The sequence below is a fragment of the Pseudoliparis swirei genome, chromosome 6 (genome assembly GCF_029220125.1).
Source record: "Pseudoliparis swirei isolate HS2019 ecotype Mariana Trench chromosome 6, NWPU_hadal_v1, whole genome shotgun sequence".
In the NCBI taxonomy this organism is placed as follows: Eukaryota; Metazoa; Chordata; class Actinopteri; order Perciformes; family Liparidae; genus Pseudoliparis; species Pseudoliparis swirei.
In genome coordinates, this window is record NC_079393.1 from 4,823,461 (window position 1) to 4,845,571 (window position 22,111).

The 22,111-nt window shown below is 39.6% G+C and overlaps 1 long non-coding RNA gene across 1 annotated transcript; it reads left to right on the forward strand.

Annotated features, from left to right (window-relative positions):
- The first annotated feature begins 361 nt into the window (after positions 1-361).
- Positions 362-21,497, forward strand: LOC130195399 (uncharacterized). The gene is made up of 3 exons (XR_008832053.1): positions 362-483; positions 20,147-20,196; positions 21,433-21,497. It is a non-coding gene; the product is annotated as an uncharacterized LOC130195399 (long non-coding RNA).
- The last annotated feature ends 614 nt before the right edge of the window (positions 21,498-22,111 follow it).

A 22,111-nucleotide genomic window follows, 5' to 3' on the forward strand; every position in this document is an offset into this window, starting at 1 on the left:
CGTGGTCGCTTCTTGGTTCCTATCAATCTGGTGCGTAAAAAAACAGACTTTTATGAAAGGGCTTCTTTTTTTTTCTGGCTGTACGACATCCGCCGGACACAGGTGACCCCACATCTCTCCAAATCTCCACGTGCACGTCCATCTGTCCCGTCCCGTGGAGGCTTGCGAGCGCGCACGCACGAACCAAAGATTGCCTTCATATTAAAGATCACCATTCGTGTCTTTTTTTGTCTTGCAGGAGAGACGAATGACAATAAACAGGAGCAACGATGGAGAAGAGGTGTGTGTGTGTGTGTGTGTGTGTGTGTGTGTGGACCCTGTCGCTGCTACCGAAGCCTCCAGCTGTGCGTCGGAGGGAGAACTCACACAAACCGGGACCATTTGGATGTTTTAACCCACGAGAGAGAGAGAGAGAGAGAGACAATGACCGACCCACTGACCTTCCTCCACCTTGTCCTCCCCCTCTTCCTCATCCCGAGAAAGGTAATTGCCCGGCCTGTTGATGTGTTAGAGGATGACGTCAAACCCCAAAGCACCCTTTAAATTGCATTTTGCGTCGGTCTCGTTATGACAGCTCGCTGAGGGCTTCATGGTGCTAGATATCCTTCTCTTCTTCTTCTTCTTATATTATATATTATATATAACAGTATAACACATCGACCCGTAGCTCTCTCAAGCGTTGGTGGTTTGAGACCAGTATTGTTAAACACTTCAAACAGCCGTGCGTGCGTAAAAGTATCACCATGCGTATTTTACACCTGAAAAAATACAGACCGTAATTGTAATATTCCTCTGATCTACGACAGGTTATTCTTGGTGTGCGTTCATGATGTAAACGTTGCGTGGTATTTCACATCAGTAAATTATTCCTATTCTGGATTGCTGCGATCTGTGAGATGACCCCGACGTGTCACGTGTCACCCGGTATTTGGACTCGTGCTTCGCTGCAGTGGACCGTCAACGTAGAATATGTACACACACACACACACACACACACAAACACACTCACACACCATACGTGTCACTGTATTTCTTGATTGTTAGGTCTTTAATAATCAAACTTGGGAGATATTTTTCTCTTGTCTTGGGCTCACACTCATCTGTACTCGTGTATTTAGTGTCAGTGTGTGTGTGTGTGTGTGTGTGTGTGTGTGTGTGTGTGTGAGCTGGTGCAGCTATTGCACACAATGTCTGTATTTTAAAACTGAAACAACCCTCCCTTTTTCTATAGGTTTTATTATTCCAGTTGTGTTTAACTTCCAGAGTGATGTAGAGTATATATATATATATATATATATATATATATATTATAAGAACATAGTAACAACATAGTAACATATGATAACATGCTAACAACATAGTAACATATGATAACATAGTAACAACATAGTAACATATGATAACATAGTAACAACACATATGATAACATAGTAACAACATAGTAACATATGATAACATAGTAACAACACATATGATAACATAGCAACAACATAGTAACATATGATAACATAGTAACAACACATATGATAACATAGTAACAACATTGTAACATATGATAACATAGTAACAACATATGATAACATAGTAACAACACATATGATAACATAGTAACAACATAGTAACATATGATAAGGACATTAAAGAGACGGAGAATAAATAAATAAACGAGAAGCTCACATCCTAGTTTGATTCATCCAGAAAACATAACTGAGTAATAAATGAGTTCTTTGTGCGAGTGGTATTTCCCTATTAAATCATAAAATGAGTCCTTTAAAAACTGGAGGAGGACCAATAAGAGTGGAGAGCTTCAGTCACAGAGCTCGACGTCACGAGGATAACGTGAACCAGAGATTGAGATTATAGAGAGATGATGAGTTATTTTCTCTCAAACAACATCACCGGCTTCATGTTAGGTAACCTCTTGGAGCTATTTATTCTATGTTAGTATTTAGTTATTTTATTGACAAATATTGTCTAATCATTCAGGTTCTTTGCATATATATTTCGATATATTAGAATAGCTTCTTGTTTTTAGTTTAATTCATTGTTGTTGTTGTTTAGATGTATTTAGTCTTCTGATTGTTGACTAATTGGGTAACGCTGTGGTTATATGTAGGAGTAGGCAGGTACAGGACCAGCATGCACCTGGGTCGGCCGATGGAGAGGCAGCGTGAGGAGTTCCTTTGTTCTCTTGTTTGTTTGCTTGTTTAAATTAAATAAATATTTAGAATAACTGAATCCTGAATGGACAACGCTTTCTTTTGGCTGCGTGAACTACAGACTCCACGGAGCTGTTTGATTTATTTATTTATTGGACAAATGGCCGCTACACAACCTTTAATCAATGTACCTGTCCTGACAACCGTGTGAAGTGGTGATGCGTTCAAGGACCTTCTTCTCACTCAACCACAGATCATCATCTGTGTGTTTCAGAGATGTGTCCCTTTCTCCTGTGCTTAATGTTGTAAATGAAAAAATGAAAAAACAATAAAACTATCGTTTAGTAAAAAAAAAAAAGTAATAATCTGAAATGTATTTGTTACTTTAAAAGAAAACATAATCCACAACCAGATGTTTGTTCAGCGTCGTAATAACCCTCAAAAATTAAGACAAAAAACCGAGTAATTACAAAAAATGAAAGAAAGAACGTGGTGAATTATATTTTTAATAACAACAGAGAAAATCGGCAATTTAGACGAATAATTGAAAACAATTTAAAAACATAAATTTAGTCTTGCAGCAGAATATGACTCATCCTTGGTGATGTATTTGGTATTTTCTATTAATTTTGTCCATGTGTCAAGTGTGTGTCTGTAAAGAACACAGCGATGTTGTACAGGGTAGATCTACGAACATTTATTTATCATGTCATGAATTATTTTAACAGTTTATCAATTTATTTGTATAAATCTGTATGATGTAAACATTATGTTATAAATAATGTTCGTGGCATAAAAGGGCTGTGAGATCTATTCAGGGGGTAAAGAAGACTTTTTATATATTTAGGTTTATAGTTTTTTCTTGGAATTGGATATTATAGTCTGCCTCCTTCCAGGCTTTACGGTGTGTGTGTGTGTGTGTGTGTGTGTGTGTGTGTGTGTGTGTGTGTGTGCGTGTGTGAGAGTGTGTGTGAGAGAGTGTGTGTGTGTGTGTTGAGGTAAGTCTTTTGGAGTTTCTGGAGGTCTTGATCTCTCGGTGTTGAGAACCCGTACTCTCCCTGTCAGCATTTGAATGGGGAGGAGAGGAGAAGGTGTGATTGTGTGTGTGTGTGTGTGTGTGTGTGTGTGTACATGTGTGTGTGTGTGTGTGTGTGGTAGTGGGGAGTGTATCGTCACCACCACTTCTGGTCGTGACTCACAGCGCACAATGGTTTTCACTGCTCTCCCAAACCCTTTATTTATTTTTAGCTGAGCAACGTTTTATATGACCAAACTGTAGGCCTGCACACACACACATCACACACACACACACACACACACACACACACACACACCGTCAGTCATAGTCAAAATAGATAATTGTTTTGTTATACACTCAAGTATACATTTTTAAGATGTCACAGTGTGTGTGTGTGTGTGTGTGTGTGTGTGTGTGTGTGTGTGTGTGTGTGCTGATAACTGAGCCGTATGATGTCAGAACAGATACAGGAGACTTACTCTCATTTCCACCGTGTGGTTCGGTTACTTTGGAGAATATCGGGTGATGAATTAATTGTATTTCTTCAGTATCGCTTAAAATAAAGAGCTGAAGTGAATTATATGAATTAAAGAATAAAAAGACGAAACATTAGAAGAATTCCACGACCCAGACGATCCATCAGGCAGATAGGATCTATGCCGTCTCATAGGGTCCGATGACCCCATGAGACGTAAAGTCAAAAGGACTTCCGGGGAGAAAGCAGAGTTAGTAACGTGTGATTGAGAGATGAAAATTCATCCTTAAGGAGAGAAAAAAGAGGAGATAGGTACTCAGTGCATCCTAAAACGTCCCCCGGCAGCTATAAGCCTATAGCAGCATATCAAGGGGCTGGACCAGGGCAAACCTGATTCAGCCCTAACTATAAGCTCTGTCAAAGAGGAAGGTCTTAAGTCTACTCTTAAACGAGGTGACTGTGTCTGCCTCCCGGACTGAAATTGGAAGCTGGTTCCATAAAAGAGGAGCTTGATAACTAAAGGCTCTGGCTCCCATTCTACTTTTTAAGACTCTAGGAACTACAAGTAGTCCCGCATTTAGTGAGCGTAGCTCTCTAGTGGGGCAATATGGTACGACAAGCTCCTTAAGATATGATGGAGCATCACCAATCAAGGCTTTGTAGGTTAAGAGAAGAATTTTAAAAGTGATTCTTGATTTTACTGGGAGCCAGTGCAGAGCAGCTAGTGCAGGAGTGATGTGATCTCTTTTCTTAGTTTTAGTGAGAACACGAGCTGCAGCATTCTGGATCAACTGGAGGGACCTAAGAGATTTATTAGAGCAGCCTGCTAATAAGGAGTTGCAGTAATCCAGTCTCAAGTAACGAGCGTGAACCAATTTTTCTGCATCTTTTTGAGACAAGATGTGCCTGATTTTTGAAATATTACGTAGTTGAAAGAATGCAGTCCTTGAGATTTGCTTTACGTGGGAGTTAAAGGACAAGTCCCGATCAAAGATAACGCCAAGATTCTTTACAGTGGTGTTGGATGCTAGGGCAATGCCGTCTACAGAATCCACATCACCAGATAATTGATCTCTGAGGTGCTCAGGGCCGATTAAAATTACTTCGGTTTTGTCTGAGTTTAACATCAAGAAGTTGCAGGTCATCCATGTTATTATGTCTTTAAGACATGCTTGAATTTTACAGAGTTGGTTGCTCTCCTCTGGTTTTATCGATAAATATAGTTGAGTGTCATCTGCATAACAATGAAAGTTTATGGAGTGTTTCCTGATAATATTGCCCAAAGGAAGCATGTATAAGGTAAATAAAATTGGTCCAAGCACAGAACCTTGTGGAACTCCGTGATTAACGTTGGTGGTTATCGGCGCCATCGTTTACAAATACAAACTGAGATCGATCTGATAAATAGGATTTAAACCAAATTAGTGCCGTGCCTGAAATGCCAATCGACTGCTCCAGTCTCTGTAACAGGATGTCATGGTCAATGGTGTCGAATGCAGCACTAAGGTCTAACAAGACCAGGACAGAGAGGAGTCCTTTATCTGCTGCCATTAAGAGGTCATTTGTAATTTTCACCAGTGCCGTCTCGGTGCTGTGGTGTTTTCTAAATCCTGATTGAAATTTCTCAAATAAACTATTATGATGTAGAAAGTCGCACAACTGATTTGCGACCACTTTCTCAAGGATCTTGGAGAGGAAGGGGAGGTTAGAGATCGGTCTGTAGTTAGCCAATACCTCTGGATCCAGAGTGGGCTTCTTCAGGAGAGGTTTAATAACAGCCACCTTGAAGGAGTGTGGTACGTGGCCTGTTAGCAGAGACACATTGATAATATCTAATAGAGAGCCGCCAATTAAAGGCAAAACGTCTTTAAGCAGCCTCGTCGGGATGGGGTCCAAGAGACAGGTAGACGTGTTCAAGTAGAAACCGTTGAAAATAATTGGTCACGGTTGATAGGAGAAAATCCTCCAAATATACACCAGGGCATACAGCGGTTTCCAAGGCCATTCCACTTGAGAACAGATTGGCACTGGTTATGGGCAAGAGATTATTAATCTTGTCCCTAATAGTTAAAATCTTTTCATTAAAGAAGTTCATAAAGTCATTACCACTAAGGTTTATAGGAATGCTCGGCTCCACAGAGCTGTGACTCTCTGTCAGCCTGGCTACAGTGCTGAAGAGAAACCTGGGGTTGTTTTTATTTTTCTATTATTGATGAGTAATAGGCTGCTCTGGCATTACGGAGGGCCTTCTTATATGTTTTAAGACTATCTCGCCAAACTAAGCGGGATTCTTCGAGATTAGTTGAACGCCATATGCGTTCAAGCTTTCGTGACGCGTGCTTCAGTTTGCGGGTCTGTGGGTTATACCAGGAGCAAACCTCCTCTTCCTCACTGTCTTCTTCTTCAGAGGGGCTATCGAGTCCAGTGTCATTCTCAGAGAGCCTATGGCACTGTCAACAAGATGATCAATCTGGGACGGACTAAAGTTAGACCAGGAGTCCTCTGTTATATTGAGACGTGGTATCGAATCAAATACAGAAGGAATCGCTTCTTTAAATTTAGCTACAGCACTATCAGTTAGACATCTAGTGTAAAACTTTTGACTAACGGAGTACACTCCGGTAGTATAAATTCAAAAGTGATGAGGTTGTGGTCTGACAGAAGAGGATTCTGTGGGAAGACGTTCAAATGCTCAATGTCAACGCCATAAGTAAGAACAAGATCAAGCGTGTGGCCAAAGCTGTGAGTGGGTTTCTGTACTCTCTGACAGAAGCCAATCGAGTCCAACAAGGAGATGAATGCAGCACTAAGGCAATCATTATCAACATCCACATGGATATTAAAATCTCCAACAATAATAACTTTATCGGTTTTAAGAACCAAACTTGATATAAATTCTGAGAATTCAGATATAAACTCTGAATATGGACCTGGTGGCCGGTACAGAATCACAAATAGAATTGGCTGTAGTGTTTTCCAGGTTGGATGTGAAAGACTAAGAACAAGGCTTTCAAATGAGGTGTAGTGTAATTTTGGTTGAGGATTAATTAATAGGCTCGATTCAAAGATGGCTGCTACTCCACCTCCTCGACCGGTGCCTCGAGGAATGTGAGTATTAATATGACTTGGAGGAGTCGATTCATTCAGGCAGACATATTCTTCATGGCTCAGCCAGGTTTCAGTTAGGCAACATAAATCAATGTGATTATCTGATATTAAATCATTCAGTAACACAGCTTTAGATGACAGAGATCGAATATTTAGGAGACCACATTTAATAGACCTATTTTGTTGCACTGCTGAAATAATTGTGTTAACTTGTATAAGGTTATTGTGTACGACTCCTCTTCTGCTTACTTTTGATTTATTTAATTGAAGTGGCCGTGGGACAGACACAGTCTCTACTCTAAAGTCAAGGGTGGGTAACTGCTCGAATGGAAGAGCAGAGAAGGGTGTTAAACTACAACTCTGCTCCCGGTTCCTGATCTGAACCCTGGGTTGTCATAGATTAAGTCCGGTGATCAACTTGGTCATATTCGCAGAAATGAGACGCTCCGTCCAACGTGGGATGAATGCCGCCTCCTCATCAGATCAGGTTTTCCCCAGAAAGTCTTCCAGTTGTCTACGTAGCCCACATTATTCGCTGGGCACCACCTCGACAGCCAGCGGTTGAAAGACGACATTCGGCTATACAATTCGTCTGTCTGCAAATTTGGGAGAGGGCCAGAGAAAATTACGGTGTCCGACAACGTCTTGGCATAAGCACACACCGATTCCACATTAATTTTAGTGAGTTCCGAGCGGCGGGCTCGGGCGTCATTACCACCGGCGTGTATTACAATCTGACTGTATCTCCGCTTATCCTTAGCCAGCAGCTTCAAACAAGACTCCACGACTCCACGTCAGTACCGACTCTCCTCAGTCTCACTTCCCTCTGGTGGTTTCTAGTCTAGAGAGTTGGTGTCTCCAGGTCTATGAAGGTAGACGTGTGTCTTTATTACGCAAACAAGCAAAAAAGGTTTTGAGAGCAATTTTTTTTTAAGCGAAGATTTTTATTTTGAGAACAAATATTTTTTATTTTGAGAACAAATATTTTTATTTTTAAAGGGAAGGTTTTTATTTTGAGAATACGTATTTTTATTTTGAGAGATTTTTTTTTATTTGCATCGACATTTTCTAGTTTCATCAGCAAAACTAACAATTAATTTACTTACAAACGAGAAGTTTGCTCTAAAAACTTTGTTGGGGTTTGCGTAATAAAGACACACATCTACCTTCATCCGGGTCTCCGGGTCTCCATGTCTCCTTTTTGCTGTTTAATTTCTTTAAACAATATATCCATTTAATGCTATGACCATGAGAAACAACATCCCATCACCTCCATTGTTTCAGCAAGGAGGCAGAAATCACAAACACTGACACATCAAACTATCCTGATAGCTGGAGATTTTTATTTTGGGTGAACTGACACTTCTAGGGCTAAATGTATGAACCCCACATGGTACATATCAAAATAAATAATACAAACAAGCCTTTAAAATAAAACAAATCATAAATACAGAAAGTGCTTCCATCACCAAATGTAGAAGCAGGTAAGAAATGAGAGTATATGGAATAAGGTTCACGAGGTGGTATAGAAACTTTTGTGAAGAGATTTCCCGACCTGGAAGTATTGGCGAACACCCATGGTTACCATGGTAACAAAAAGCTCGTTTTGATACCGCATCACTCTGTGAGCAGCTATACTTGAAACGAGAGCAACTGGTGTGTCAGTGCACAGTGAACCCATTCTCGGAGGTTTGATGCAGAAGTCTGTTGAAAAGTTTCCCAGCTCAGAGGAGGAGGAGGAGGAAGAGGAGGAGGAGGAAGAGGAGGTGCAGCCTGCAGCTTACTGTGGCTGCTCCTTCTTACAACACTCCCTTGCAAAAGAAAATCTATATTTTCTTTTTGCTTTTACCGTGAAGCAGCTGCAGGAGAAATATTGCATTCAGAAGTAACAAAGTATCAGGAATGTAAAGAATAAAAAAGATAGAAGATAGCATGAAGTAGAAACAGCTGTCAGGGCTGTGGAGAGTAGACGCGAACGCGGATATCACATCCATCGTGGGTTTATACTTCACTTCTTGCACATGTCTCTCGTCTCACAGCCCGACTCAAAGGCGGCGAGACACACGGGAGACCAGACGGAGAGGAGCATAAATAATAAGCACATTTATTTAAAGAGTGCATTAAATAAACAAAACAAAGAGAGATCCGGGAGCAGGTGATGAAAACTGGAACCAGACACGGAAATTTGCTCTAAAAATAAAAATATTTGTTCTCAAAATAAAAACATTCGCTTTCAAAATAAAAATCTTTGCTATCAAAATAAAAAAATTGCTCTCAAAATAAAAATTGTCAAAATAAAATCCTTCACTTTAAAAATAAAAATATTTGCTCTAAAATTTAAAACATTTGCTCTAAAAATAAAAACATTTGCTCTAAAAATAAAAAATAAAATTCTCAAAATAAAAATATTTGCTCTAAAAGTGAAAATATTTGCTCTAAAAAGAAAAATATTTGCTCTAAAAATAAAAATATTTTTTCTCAAAATGAGAACCGTCGCTTTCAAAATAAAAATCTTTGCTATCAAAATAAAAAGAATTACTCTCAAAATAAAAATTGTCAAAATAAAATCCTTCACTTTAAAAATAAAAAGATTTGCTCTAAAATTTAAAACATTTGCTCTAAAAATAAAAACATTTGCTCTAAAAATAAAAACATTTGCTCTAAAAATAAAAACATTTGCTCTAAAATAAAAATATTTTTTCTCAAAATAAAAATATTTGCTCTAAAAGTGAAAATATTTTCTCTAAAAATAAAAATATTTTCTCTAAAAATAAAAATATTTGTTCTCAAAATAAGAACCGTCGCTTTCAAAATAAAAATATTTGCTATCAAAATAAATAAGATTGCTCTCAAAATAAAAATGGTCAAAATAAAAACCTTCACTTTAAAAAGAAAAAAATATTTGCTATAAAATTAAAAACATTTGCTCTAAAAATAAAAATATTTTTTCTCAAAATAAGAACCTTCGCTTTAAAAAGAAAAATATTTTCTCTCAAAATAAAAATATTTTCTCTCAAAATAAAAATATTTGCTTTAAAAATGTAAATATTTGCTCTAAAAGTGAAAATATTTGCTCTAAATATATAAATGTTGCTCTCAAAATAAAAATATTTGCTCTAAAAGAAAAAATATTTTTGTCACAGAGCCCCTAGTGGATGGGAGGGGTCATTGCAATAGTTAATCTGCATTCAATGCGGGAATGGCAGACTCCGCCACGAACAATCAATAAAAACACTAGAGGTATTTACAGAATGCAGAAACACGCCCCCTACACCTGAAGCGGTGACGCGCTCCGTCTCCTCTTGTGACGCGCAGTACTCACTGCAACCAACAGGGTCGTTGTTCAAGCGGCTTTGGTGCCCCTGACAATAACTTCTGGGTGAAAGCCAGATTTTTGTTTGACCAATTCACTCCCCGCTGCCTGCTCTGTGTCTGTTTTTAATTACTTACTTCCTGTTTCAGGATTGTAGGATTAAAGTGCATTAACCTCCCTGTAGTGAGGTTTTACTACACCTGACGTTGTTGTTTTGTTTTTCTACACCTGACTTCCTGTGAAGACGGAAGCTTATTTTGAACAGACAAACAAATATGGACACGCCCTTGAAAAACGACTCTTTAGGCGTATGAAGAGCGCCGCAGTTTGATACGGGGTCAGGTCACGGGGTCAGGTCACGGGGTCAGGTCACAGGGTCAGGTCAGTCTCAAGAACTACACATCCTCACAGAGAGACTCACAAATGAAAGATTCACAACTTGACGCAGAACGATTCACAAATACATTCCAAAAATAAAAAGACACACATCTACGAAAATAAACGAGGATTTATATCAATGTAAAAGAAAAATCACAAATATATTTATGCATTTCCATGTGGATTTGTCTATTTAATAATAATAATCATTTATTTTATATAGCGCTTCTCAAGGCACCCAAAGTCACTTTACAGAGTCCAGAGTCCAGTAGTCACCCACAGTCATCCCGGTGGTGGAGCTACATCAGTCGCCACAGCTGCCCTGGGGCAGACTGACGGAAGCGTGGCTGCCAATCAGCGCCTACGGCCCCTCCGACCACCACCAACACTCATTCACATCCATACGAACCGGGGTGAGGCTGCGGTGCATGTCTTTATGATGGTGGGGGAAACCGGAGTACCCGGAGGAAACCCACGCAGACACGAGGAGAACATGCAACCTCCACACAGAAAGGACCTGGAACGACCGGGATTCGAACCCAGGGCTTTCTTGCTGTGAGGCGACAGTGCTAACCACTGAGCCACCGTGCTGTTTGTGGATTTAAATTTATTCATTTGTGGATCACACTGCATTTGTTTGTGGATCGTTACACAGAGTATACATATCTTTTTGTGGTGATAAACAGAAAGATATGCATGCTGTATGTGTGTGTGTGTGAGAGTTGGTGTGTGTGCGTGAGTTGGTGTGTGTGTGTGTGTGTGTGTGCGACCATGTTGTGTCCGCTTGGATCGGAGGTTCTTGTTGTCTGGATGTCCTGACGCAGACTCCGCCCTCCTGGTCATGACAGCATCTCTCAATACTGTACCCCAGATGTACTGTATATATTGACACACACACACACACACACAGGTTTTAATGAGTCAAAGGAAAGCAGCTGGTGGTGGAAAATGATTCAGGAAAGTGGGAGGGAGGGAAGGTTTGGTAAGAGGTGAGTAACTCTGTGAACCCTGACGCAGAAAACACACACACACACACACACACACAGCAGTGTGTGTCCGGACGTCATCAGTGGCGTGAGAGCGGCCTCTGTGGCTCCATTGACGACGTAGGTGTGTGAAGCATCACAGGAACCCATTTACTTCAGACACACACTTTTAAATATAAATAGGAAATTGCCTTTTTCACACTCATCACATTTGCGCGCACACACACACACACACACACACACACACTCACACACACACACTCTCTCACACTCTCTTGGGGATATATTTGCCGTACGCTGTTGGTCAGAGCGTCAACAGACGGGCTTGTAAGAATACACCTATTAACACACACACACACACACACACACACAAAACTACAAGTATGTTTATTCATGATACTTTTAATTATATGAATTATTTAAATTAATTGAATATTTTTACAATATTTTTACAACAAGAGCCTTTTATTTATTGAAAGTGACAACAAACTCGGTCCCTCAATTTTTTCTTCACTGTAAATGGATTTTGGTAAACATACACACACACATACACACACACACACACACACATAAAGTAACATACGGTGACACACACACACACTCACACACTCACACAATCCCACACACGATCTCACAAGCCATCGTCAGGAATACACAATTTCACAACTAAAGTCTCACTCGTATGCTGACGCACTCTTCTTAACACTTTCTGATCTCTCTGCACACACACACACACACACATTTTAATTATTTATTTGCCTTTTTACACCCCTCTTATATTTTTAGATTAATTATTTTTCTCAACATCGACACACACAATTTAACATAAAATACAAACATTTGTCATTTATCAAAGTAAATAACAAACAGAAGTTAATATTCCTTGTTTTAATAATCATGTATTCATAAAAATAAAAATAAACCTTTTGTTTGGGATGAGAATTCTCCATGTCGAGCATTAGTGCTCTTTAACATTGAGATAAATACAAACTTTGTTTAAAGTTATTATTCATCATTATTGATTTTATTTTGGCCATCTTCATCATCATAGTTCCATGCCCGTGTGCTTTGGGTTTCATGAGGTTATTTATTCGTCTTTTAGGACAATAACTGCCATGAAAGATCATATTCTGAAAACTTTAAATCAGGGTGCGTCTTTAGAAACTCCTTCATTTGACTGAGAGATCAAAAGAAGCGGAATCAGTTCACAAAGAGTCAAGAAGATATGGATTTACTTCTGAGGAGGAGATCTAAAATCACAGCTTCTGGATTCTATTTATTTATTTTATTCTTTTAGAAAACCCAACATGGAAACACAGAAACACGGAAACATGAAAACATGAAAACATGGAATCATGGAAACAGAGAGAGAGAGAGAGAGACTGAATTTGGTTGTGTGTGTCATTTAAAACACACATACACACACACACACACATCTCTCTCTCTCTCTCTGTGTATCATTTAAAACACACACATACACACACACACACCTCTCTCTCTCTCTCTGTATCATTTAAAACACACACATACACACACACACACCTCTCTCTCTCTCTCTCTGTATCATTTAAAACACACACATACACACACACATATCTCTCTCTCTCTCTCTCTCTCTCTCTCTGTGTATCATTTAAAACACACACATACATACACACACACCTCTCTCTCTCTCTCTGTATCATTTAAAACACACACACATAGACATCTCTCTCTCTCTGTATCATTTAAAACACACACACACACACATACACACACACACATCTCTCTCTCTCTCTATCATTTAAAACACACACACACACATACACACACACACACATATCTCTCTCTCCCGCTCTCTGTATCATTTAAAACACACACATACACACACACACACCTCTCTCTCTGTATCATTTAAGACACATACACACATACATCTCTCTCTCTCTCTGTGTATCATTTAAAACACACACACATACACATCTCTCTCTCTCTCTCTCTCTATCATTTAAAACACACACACACATACACACACATATCTCTCTCTCTCTCTGTATCATTTAAGACACACACACACATACACACACCTCTCTCTCTCTCTCCCTCTCTGTGTATCATTTAAAACACACACACACACCTCTCTCTCTCTCTCTGTATCATTTAAGACACACACACACATACACACACCTCTCTCTCTCTCTCCCTCTCTGTGTATCATTTAAAACACACACACACACACACCTCTCTCTCTCTATGTATCATTTAAGACACACACACACACACACATACACACACACCTCTCTCTCTCTCTCCCTCTCACTCTGTGTATCATTTAAAACACACACACACGCCTCTCTCTCTCTCTATGTATCATTTAAGACACACACACACACATACACACACACCTCTCTCTCTCTCTCTCTCTATGTATCATTTAAAACACACACACACCTCTCTCTCTCTCTCTCTATGTATCATTTAAAACACACACACACACATACACACACACCTCTCTCTCTCTCTCCCTCTCACTCTGTGTATCATTTAAAACACACACACACACCTCTCTCTCTCTCTATGTATCATTTAAGACACACACACACAAACACATACACACACACCTCTCTCTCTCTCTCCCTCTCACTCTGTGTATCATTCAAAACACACACACACACACACCTCTCTCTCTCTATGTATCATTTAAAACACACACACACATACACACACACACAAAATATTGTTCTTCACAATAATCCTTGCAGAAAAAGAAAAAGACATTGAGTGGGACAAAAGCTCCAAACCGGATGCTCTGAACCTCCCAGATGTTGATGAAACAGAATCCATGAGTCATCCTTCAAGAAGCAGGTCGGCCATTTAGAAGCGCTCCTCGTTTGGCTCCTCCTGGACGGCGCTCTGCTCCTCTTCTTTGAGGCCGGGCCGGTTCCTCGGTGCCTCCTCTTCCTCGGTGAAGCCTCCTCACGTCCGAAGGGGGTCGATGTCCAACTCTTTTTATCAATAGAATCATATGAAATCTTTATATTTTCGATTATGCTAACGGAACATTTGATTACCCGCAAACTCGTTTTGCTTTACGGTAAAACGAATCGAGCGGCGAGGAGACTGAGACGAATGGAAAGAGAAATATGAAAAAATATCTATAAGGGGAAAGAAAAATAAATAAATGAGAAAATAAACGTGTGACTAACGTAAACCCCATTAGATATAAGAAAATGGAACAAGTTGATGCTTAAAATATCCAAAACAGACTTTTGGAATTTGTGTTGTTGCACGAGGACAAAATGTGATGAGGAAGCAGAAGAACACGACTCATTTCCTTTCTCACGTTCCTCTGCAGGATTCCACTGTTTCACCTCTTTGTGCCGACTCGGCGTTTGTCTCTCGGTTGAAGAAGCTGTGATCAACAAGTTCACGTCTCAACTCGCTCTCTTTGTTTGTCTTTGTAGGGCGAGAGAGCCTGGATCCAAGTAGACCCTTATTCACACACACACACACACACACACACATACTTACGTTCATACACACACACGCGTTCATACACACACACACACGTTCATAAACACGCACATGTTCATACACACACACATACATACGTTCATACACACACACATGTTCATACACACACACATACATACGTTCATACACACACACACGCGTTCATACACACACACGCCTTCATACACATGCACACACACACACACACACATACTTACGTTCATACACACACACGCACGTTCATACACACACACACACACACATACGTTCATACACACACACACACGTTCATACACACGCACATGTTCATACACACACATACATACGTTCATACACACACACACGCGTTCATACACACGCACATGTTCATACACACACACATGCACACGTTCATACACACACACACACACATACGTTCATACACACACACACGCGTTCATACACACACACGCGTTCATACACATCCACACGTTCATACACACACACACACACACACATACGTTCATACACACACACACATGTTCATACACACACACATGTTCATACACACACACATGTTCATACACACACACATGTTCATACACACACACATGTTCATACACACACACATGTTCATACACACACACATACATACGTTCATACACACACACATGTTCATACACACACACATACATACGTTCATACACACACACATGTTCATACACACACATGCGTTCATACACACACACATACATACGTTCATACACACACACATGTTCATACACACACACATATACATACGTTCATACACACACACATACATACGTTCATACACACACACATGTTCATACACACACACATATACATACGTTCATACACACACACATGTTCATACACACACACATGTTCATACACACACACATACATACGTTCATACACACACACGCGTTCATACACACACACATACATATGTTCATACACACACATACGTTCATACACACACACGCGTTCATACACACACACATACATACGTTCATACACACACACATGTTCATACACACACACATGTTCATACACACACACACACACACATACATACGTTCATACACACACACATGTTCATACACACACACATACATACATTCATACACACACACATATACATACATTCATACACATATACATACGTTCATACACACACACACGCGTTCATACACACGCACACGTTCATACATACACACACACACACATACTGTACATACATTAATACACACACACATACGTTCATACACACACACATGTTCATACACACACACACACATACATACGTTCATACACACACACACGCGTTCATACACACACATGTTCATACACACACACATATACATACGTTCATACACACGCACACGCGTTCATACACACGCACACGTTCATACACACACACATACATACGTTCATACACATACACACGTTCATACACACACACATACACACGTTCATACACACACACACGTTCATACACACACACATACACACGTTCATACACACACACACGTTCATACACACACACATACACACGTTCATACACACACACACGTTCATACACACACACATATACATACGTTCATACACACACACACGCGTTCATACACACGCACACGTTCATACACACACACATACATACGTTCATACACATACACACGTTCATACACACACACATACACACGTTCATACACACACACACGTTCATACACACACACATACATACGTTCATACACACACACACGCGTTCATACACACACATATACATACGTTCATACACACACATATACGTTCATACACACACACATACGTTCATACACACACATATACACGTTCATACACACACATACACGTTCATACACACACATACATACGTTCATACACACACACATACACACGTTCATACACACACACATACACACGTTCATACAAACACACATACACACGTTCATACACACGCACACATTCATACACACACACATACATACGTTCATACACACACACATACACACGTTCATACACACACACATACACACGTTCATACACACACATACACACACACATACACACGTTCATACACACACACATACACACGTTCATACACACACACATACATACGTTCATACACACACACATACACACGTTCATACACACACACATACACACGTTCATACACACACATACATACGTTCATACACACACATACACACGTTCATACACACACACATACACACGTTCATACACACGCACACATTCATACACACACATACATACGTCCATACACACACACAGACACATACTGTACATACATTAATACACACACACGTTCATACACACACACATACATACTGTACATACATTACAGTTTTTTCCGATTGCTAAACGACAGCGGGCACAACTGGAGTCACATGTGCAAAACTCTAACCACAGTCTGCACTACCAACAGTCACCTGAGCTAAACAGTTCACATCACCTGCAAAACTCATTCCAAGCAACACAACTCTTAACACATGATTCAAAACACGCTCAGTGCAGCCAAACAACATGCACAACCCTCACTGAGGTAACACACACTGAGGTGCACACACTGAGGTAACACACACTGTCACTCAGAACACACACAGAGTAAAAACACGAGCATCAAACACCAATACAGAAAATACTAACTTTTCATCTTTACAGTTTGAACAATTTCAGTGACTTCAAACAAAGTAATATTTTCTTCAAAGAAAAGAGTGACATTCTTTCACATGATTTATTAAATTTTTTGAGGTAAATGAAAATTAGCAGCTTGCTTCAATAGTCTGTAGTAATTTACGGAATTACAGTAATGAGAAAAAAAAGGTAGAAACTAAAAGTACATAATTCAAACAAATAATTGAGGGGCTAATCCTGCCTCTCTCTAGCATCAGGCCACATGTCATCAACATCACATCTAATGTTCTCTCTTGCCATGCACCTGGGGAAGAACCTTCTGGAGGGCCTGATCCATCCCTGGCAGTCCTCTGGACTCGTGTCCTCACATCCGGCACGCATGGCTTCCAAAAGAGACATTTGGTCATGTGGGTGGTGACCAGACACTTGGTTCACGACATTACATTCCATGGTCTATAAGTGGAGCCCTTATTTCATCTGGAATAACAGCTCTTTGTCTTCCTCCACGCATCCCCCTCTCCCTGCCACCCTTCTCCCTCCACGAACCCGTCTTCCTTGTTCCATTTCCAAAATGAGTCTTTCTGAGCTCTACCTATATATACTGTAATATATATATATATATGTGTGTGTGTTCACTAACAAGTCTAAAACAAGACACCTGCTTAGCCTTTCAGCTGAAATTGCAATCATCAGTGTTTGAAAGGCACAAGGCTGAACTCTATTCCGTTTTGAATGTGTGGTTCACAGTTTTGACAGCAGTGTGTTCGCATTTGAACAAAGTGCTGTAGATCCTCAGTGTTGTGCAGGTTGTGGTTAAAGTCATGGGATAAGTGTTAGAGTTTTGAAAACTGTGTTCAAGCAATGAAAAACAAACTAGAGTTTGGTCCACATGAACTGCTGCTGTGCAGACTGTAGTTAGAGTTTTGCACATGTGACTCCAGTTGTGCCCGCTGTCGCTTAGCAAACGAAAAAAACTGTAATACACACACACGTTCATACACACACACATGTTCATACACACACACATATACATACGTTCATACACACACACGCGTTCATACACACGCACACGTTCATACACACACATACATACGTTCATACACATACACACACATACATACGTTCATACACACACATACATACGTTCATACACATACACACACATACATACGTTCATACACACGCACACGTTCATACACACACATACATACGTTCATACACACACACATACATACGTTCATACACACACATACATACGTTCATACACACACACATACATACGTTCATACACACACATACATACGTTCATACACACGCACACGTTCATACACACACATACATACGTTCATACACACACACACATACTGTACATACATTAATACACACACACATACATTCATACACACACACGTACGTTCATACACCCACACACACATACATACGTTCATACACACACACACACGTACGTTTATACACACACACATACATTCATACACACACACATACATTCATACACACACACGTACGTTCATACACCCACACACACATACAGACGTTCATACACACACACACACGTACGTTTATACACACACATACACAGATACGTTCATATACACACACACATGCGTTCATGCACATACACACACACATACGTTTATACACACACACACATACATACATACGTTCATTAACACACACATACGTTTATACACACACACACAAACATACATACGTACGTTCATTAACACACACACACACATGCGTTCATACACACACACAGGATTCCTGTGAGTTGCATTTGGATGAAGTATTAGATAAATATGTATTAACACTAAAACACACACCAGAGACACACACTTGAGGTTGTGTGTGTCAGTTTATCACCATCATTAAAGTTCAATTGTGAGTAAATTATTTAAACCTGCAACTACATATCAGAACACACAGAAAGACACATTTGTATTTGAATACTTTATATTTCATTAATTACTTCAGTAGCTTTGTAAAGTCTCGTTTTAATTATTACACAAAACAAAAAGCGTGGAACTTATTTTCCTCTTTTCTGGTCGTGTTTGAGATCTGAGACGAAACTAAAGGAACGGATCAAGTTCATTTAGATTTATACTTTATAATTTACAGTTTCTGTGTTCATGGATGTTTTTTTATTTAGTTATCGTCAAGCTGTGAAGCCGGAGTGTTACATGGTGTGTGTGTGTGTGTGTGTGTGTGTGTGTGTATGAGAGTGTTTGAATGGGTTTACATGTACATGTTTTTGTCTCCGTGTTTTCCTGACAAAAGCAAGCAAATTGAGAAATGTGTGTGTGTGTCAAATAAAAACCCACATTTTGCTGTAATTGTGCCCGTTAAAATCGACTTAACATTTGCTTTGAAGCCTCACTTATTATCTGAGAAGTTACAGACAAGAACAAATGAAATAAGAGGTTCAAGTTTAATGTTTTTTAAAATTATGAACAGCTCTGCTCTGTATTTTTTTTATTGCTTTGTATTCAATTGATTGAATTAAATTCTCTGTATCCTCAGATGCACCTGCTGAAATGTGGCGGTGGTCGTCACATGACACACGACTACAGGTAAATATAAAAATATATATAATCAATAATAATGTCGAGGAGACGCACTGAAGAGATGTGTCAGATACTTAAAGGCTTTAGATGTGACTCATGCAATGTGTAAATGATATGTGGTTGTTTAGTTAAGAGAACTGTGGTATTATTGGGGGTTTACTACGACTATACTAGTACGACTACTACTATACTAGTACTACTACTAGTAGTAGTCTACCTTTTTGTGTAAATGTTGCCGAGTAAAATATGGCTGTGTGTTACATAAAACGGGTCAAGCAAAATTCACTGTGTGTGTGTGTGTGTGGGGGTTGTGGTTGTGTGTGAACTATACAGGAAAGAACACGTGTGTGTGTGTGTGTGTGTGTGTGTGAACCCCACGTGAAGAGGAGAATTCGACCGTTTGCATGAGAGAAGCTTTAGTGTGTGAGTGTGTGTGTGTGTGTGTGAACCCCACGTGAAGAGGAGAAGTCGACCGTTTGCATGAGAGAAGCTTTAGTGTGTGTGTGTGTGTGTGTGTCGCTGTCCACCTCCGTGGTGCTGAACCGGTTTCAGCACCACGGAGGTGGACAGCGACACACACGAGGCAGAGAATTAAAACTCTATTTTTCTATCCTGTGAACTTAAATATCTGCGTTTGAATTCCAGACAACTTCAGATTGTATTTGGGTAATTTATATTTTCAGAAGTGGTTGAAACGAGGGACGATATCAGGTTGAGAGATTGTCAGAGGAAAGTCCGACGCTCTGCCCGGTGTGACTCTTTTTTTATATCTTTAACCTTGTTTGTAAACAGAATTATTTTTCTCAAGGATTTGTACAAATTAAAGAAATATAAGATTCATTTTTGGATTAATGTGCATGGACAGAAACACTACTGGATATTTTGTGTCAAATTGCAGTGTTAAAGTGGTCGTGTGTGTGCGTGTGTGTGTGTGTGCGTGTGTGTGTGCTGGCACTATCGATACTAGGATGGGAAAATATACTTTTTGTGTATTCAATGCAAAAAATAAAAATAAAGTGTGTGCTATTGTTGTGTGCACGAAGTAAAATAAATGTGTATTTAAAAATCCTGTAACAAACAAACAAAATGCAACGATAATGTTGCAGGATGAAATTCGGACACACACCGAAGCTGAATGTGTGTGTGTGTGTGTGTGTGTGTGTGTGTGTGTGTGTGTGTACACTTGTCTTTGTGTGCTTTGCGTGTTCAGAGAGTTTAATCCTGATGTTCTCTTGTTCTCAGCTGCTGGGCCCGAGGGCACGACGAGACACGAGGTGGACTCTCAAAATGACAGGAGTGTGTGTGTGTGTGTGTGTGTGTGTGTGTGTGTTTAAACACACTTTTTTGATTGTTGATTAAGTGTTAAATATGTGCTGTTTTTTTTATGTGACATTTCAAAAATGTAGCTCCATACTAGAGCCTGCACATCTTTAGGATTATTTGCTGTATAACATAAATTGTACAGGTGCTGGTAAAGTATATATATATATATAAAAAAATATATATTTTTTTTATGACAGATTACATTTTGTATAAATATATATTTTAACTAGAAGCAGCCGCTCAGAGATGCTTTAAATATATTTTAAATTGTTACGCGACTTGCTGCTCCTTCCTTTCTTCTGTCACGTTGACTTCGATCCCTCCGCTGTGTGTGTGTGTGTGTGCGTGTGTGTGTGTGTGTGTGTGCGTGTGTGTGTAAGAGAGAGAGAGGACGGTGTGAGAGACGTGGAGAATGGCGGCAGAGAAGAGGGTGAGTTGGAGACAAAAATACAAAAATAAAAAGGTCATTCGTGTGCATGCAGATGTCGAACAGTTAATTAAAGCGATGGAAAAATCCACATGCCTGTCTCAGTGTTTATGTAACACACACACACACACACACACACACTCACACAATGTCTCATCTCCCCTATGGATG